This window comes from Macrobrachium nipponense, chromosome 1 (assembly GCF_015104395.2).
Source record: "Macrobrachium nipponense isolate FS-2020 chromosome 1, ASM1510439v2, whole genome shotgun sequence".
NCBI lineage: Eukaryota > Metazoa > Arthropoda > Malacostraca > Decapoda > Palaemonidae > Macrobrachium > Macrobrachium nipponense.
Genome location: NC_087200.1, coordinates 67,146,701 through 67,151,700, shown reverse-complemented (window position 1 = coordinate 67,151,700; position 5,000 = coordinate 67,146,701).

The window sequence follows — 5,000 nt, the reverse complement described above, 5'->3', positions numbered from 1 at the left end:
TCAGTAGTTTTTAAAAACTAATAAAAGGTTAAAGCTAGCCATAATCGTACTTACGAGCCGTGGTTCTTCAAAGTTTTATGCAACATTATACACTGTACAGAAAACTCAATTGCGACGAAGAGATTTGTTTGTACATAAGGAACGATATTAATCCTCCTTCGCTATGATAGCCAATAGATACATTTGAAACATGGAGTAATTTATGAACTTTTTCACATTTATATTCACAAACGTATTTACTTACTTATTTTTGAATAACGTTGTAGAGCATCAACATCATAATAAATACAGGCACCTGCTAAATTGTGCTTGCAATCAACAGCGGATGGTGAAGTAATCCGTGGGCAGGAGAAGTTATCAGCTATTAGATAGAACCTTTACCGTTTACATTCTTTAATTAGTGTAATATTCTGGCTTCAAACTTCAATGTAATTATTAGTGTTAATCACGGGAAACGTTTTTTTCACCATCGCTAATTAATCTGAGCGAAACGTTAATAATTACCTCTAGCGATGAATCGCGCGTTTCTTACCCAATAATGATAAAGATTTTATAGATATGCTTTCAAATAATAATAATAATAATAATAATAATAATAATAATAATAATAATAATAATAATAATATTTTGGTAGAAGACCCTCTTTTAGGCAAATGCTGTTAAAGTGAATGGCAGAATTAAGCGAGTTGATTTTATATATTGTTTTATTTCTATTTTTCTTACAATTCGCGTCTCGGGCTTAGCGACGTTTCTGATTTAGTGGCCAATATTGGGAATTTCTAAAAATTATAAAAATGCTGGAGGTGATCTTTTATCTTATTGAAACGGGATCTCAGGTCAGGTCAAGCAGGGGTCGTCATCTGTGCAGGTATTATTCCGTAGGCCAGCGTCGTCTTTGGTTTATGGCTGGTGTTGATGCTGGTATAGCTGGTGTCACGAGACGTTTCGACCTTCTCGCAGGTCATCTTCTCAACGAGTCGGTTGAAGGGGATATCAAAGCTATCCTATTTAACTAGACGGTTTTAATAGTGTGGGGTTCAGGGTTGCATCCTGCCTCCTTAGGAGTCCATCACTTTTCTTATTATGTGCCCTGTCTCTAGTAGCACACTCTTCTGCACGAGTCCTAGAGCTATCTCGACATCCAGTTTTTCCAGGTTCCTTTTCAGAAATTTTATCATTATTATTATTATTATTAAAATTTTTATTTTTATTATGATTTATAATGAAACATACATTCCCTAAAAAACATGGGATGTGTTCGATGTTTCTCACTGGTTATATATTTATTTCAGATTATACATTTATCAGACGCAGATAATGTCTTTAAATAACAATAAAACATCAAATAAATGTCTAGAACAGTGTATTTTAGAATTTTGGGTCAGTAATACAAACGTGCTTAGTCCTACCTGTGGCAAGGTTTAGCATTTAAATTTTTTTTCTTCATAGCTTACCTGACATTTATCCATTTAAAACTAGAACAATATCTTCGTCGTTTTTTTTCTTTTCAATCTTTTCCAATTAAACATTATTTATTTATTCATAAAAAGTAAATCGAAAACTATATACAACACTTCCTAGTTACCTCGTCTTTTGCAAATTTAACAGACATATAGAGATCCCCATCATATGAGGATTTAAATCCTGTAAAAAATACTCTTCCCTTTGAATAGAAAAATACCAATCTCGGTTATAATGATATTAAACGTAAATAGTATCCATTCAGCGCCTGAGAATTAGCTGTATTTACATAAAATATAGCTTCTTAATTGGTATATGTACACCCTATAATTTTACAATGACTTTTTGTCCTCTCTCTTCATGAGGCATTTTCTGGATGAAGGCTTCTCTTTTGAAAATAAAGAACGAAGTACCGTTGACGAAGCAGTCTATTTTTTGTCAAGTTTACATACTTTTATTATTGACAATATTTGTCAATTATTGTAATTTATTTTCGTTTCCTAGGTCTATAATTTTATGCTTATTGATAGTGTTATAAACGTTATTTTAGAGTAACTATGATGGAAAAATATATATGATAATGTTAGGATTAATCACTAAAATATTACGTCTACAACAAAACTTTCTCTCTGGTTCTATTCAACTTTGATTATTCGTTCTGTATTTGCTTTAAATTATTTTTTTATGTCAGGCTCATCTAATCGTTGAACGATGGATCTATTCATCGCTGTTTTATTTAGGATATTTTAGGCAGTACCATACCCGAAAAGAGTCAATCTATTCAAGTTCTAGCATTAGTTGTAAGCTTATTAAGAAATTTAAGAGATTCAAACATCAAATGCGTCATTTTCAGTTTGGAGTCTTCCAACCCTTCATTCGATAGCAATTGGCGGCTTCGAAATATGAAGTGTGAGGTCAAAATTTCATGGATTCGTTCGCGCAAGTTTTAATTTAATCAGAATTCCGACACAGAATTGTTCCTTATTTTTCGTGGTCGTTCTTGCTAACTTCCGTAATTTTCGCAGTCGTTTGTTTTATCTCTGTTGTCGTAAAGTTCCTGGAAAGACAATGGTGGAACACCCAGCGCCATGAATATTTAACTCTTTTTGTTGTTGCAGTTGTAAAGCTACAGGCGCCACGTCTTAAATCTCTTAAATTTGTTAACGAGTTTAGAACAGAAATTACTTATGTTCTGCTACGGAGTAACTTTTTATGCTTTGCTGTTCTTGATTTCGATACTTTCTTTACCTATCTCTATTTGTTTTATTTTAACATTATCCTTTAACGCTTAAGATTAACTAAACGTAGTTTTCTTTATCACATCATACGCCTATTTTAAATACGCTCAGCAAAGGAAAATCAATAATTCATTAAAGAAATTCTTTAAAAGTCATACAACGAGTTTACATGTTTACATAAGACCATAAAAATCCAGTTTATTACCTGCAGCTACATAACAGGTGCATAATCGTAGGCTCAAGGAAGTATGCCTTTGCGAATATGCTAAGGCACAAATATATGACCAGGAAGGCTATCTTAGTATCCTGATGAAAGTCACTCAATAAAGTATACGTAAAATGATAAATAGCCAAAGTTTAACTGACAGTACCCATGGTAATATAGATATGTAACTTTTAGTCTCCCATCAAAGTATTACCTATGAAGAGGTTTGGCAAATGGAAATTGTTGTATATTACAAGTAATACTAGATAACGAGGTTTTCCACAGATTTCAATATCTCGCGTTTTTCATCAGTGACCATACCGTTTGTAATACCATGAAAGAGAGAGAGAGAGAGAGAGAGAGAGAGAGAGAGAGAGAGAGAGAGAGAGAAGGTAATGAAACTAAAAAATATGACACATTCTTCTTATCTATCATTCCAGCCGACGCAAGGTCGTACCTACCATATGTCACTATTTCCAGTCTACAAAAATGCCTAAACTCACAGTAGTCTATAATCATTGAACAAATGCTAACAGAAAGGGCCGTAATGTAATAGAAAGTTTATATGGCTTTCGCGCAATTAGTAAGAACTTATACCAGTTTCCTGAGTTTCCAATATAACTTTCGCTAGATGAGTAAGGACAATATTCATTTAATGAGATGTTTATAATTAACACTTCATATTCCCTGAAATCTTGGTTCAGTACAAAGGAAAAAATACATGCTTGAAAACGCATTAGTAGATGGAACATTTATTATATAAAAATACTAGAAGTTTTCTACATCATTGCACTCGTATCCCACGGGTAGCAAACTTTGCAACACGCTGCTGTAATAAATAACATTTTTCCCAGAATTACAGAAAATTAGTGGTGACAAAAGCAAGGAGACATTAGTTAGTAATTCATAGACATAAAAACTAATTTTCCACTTGCTAGTGAAAATTTAATATTGCACACGCGACACCTGCGATAAAATCGCTTGGCATTTGCAGCATAATGAATCGATGCTAATTTCTCTCGCTGGATATCATCACGAATATGAGATTTTTATGAACCTATATCATTCTTATTTAATGTGTTTTGAATAATTGAAACATGCCCATGATATATATATATAATATATTATATATTATATAATATATATTATTATATGTATATTATATTAATAATAATATATAATATATGTTGATATATTATTCATATATAAATAAAAAAATAATTTATATATATAATATATATATGTATATATATCTTAAAGGCACGGTAGTGAATTGTTAATCTCAGCTCTTTCCGGATAGAGACAAGTCGGTTAGAGACAAGCGCTGGATTCCTCGAAGATGCTGAAATGAAAAACAGACAGGAAAGATGACCAATGCACTTTGAGGTCGATGACGCCTCGAAAATCACAAGCTTCGAGCATGGGGCACCCATGTTTGGTGTGTGCAACATGGGTGTGTCGGCTTGTGTGTTCGTAACGAACAGTATATGACTTTTATTATGGGGGAATATGTGCTAAGAGGGAGGACTCACTGATTGCTTGTGACAGAGTGTGGAACACGCCTATAAGAGGTGTTGCAAGGTGTTGCAGACCCATCGAATTAGGTGACATAAGAAAGAACTTAAAAAAAGTTAATCGTTGGAGTAATAATTATGGGGTCTGGAGAAAGAGAAGTGCGGTGCGGTACACATGCCTTTTAACTAACTTCCATGGTTAAAGTGGTGTTATAATTGTGGTCGCTTTATTTCAGATGGGTTCGAAGTCACCATATAGAAAAATGGATTCTCTAAGACTTCTATTGACTTATTAAAATGTTATGATTAGTTGGACATAATGAGATAAGAGGGGGTACTTACTTAGATATGATGTTGAGAGGAAATGATAGTTTAACGTTTTTTTTGGTCAAAGTTAATTCATATCATTCCATTTTATTAATTGATTTTATTCCATTATAATGTTAGCTAATTTCGGAAATAAAAAGTATATTTTTGTAACTACGGGAGCTTATTCACCTACTTTGCTTTTCAGCCAACTCCCCAGAATGATATGCAACAGAGAGAGTGTAGGTGTAGTTAGTAGTAGCAGTTTGTTTCATT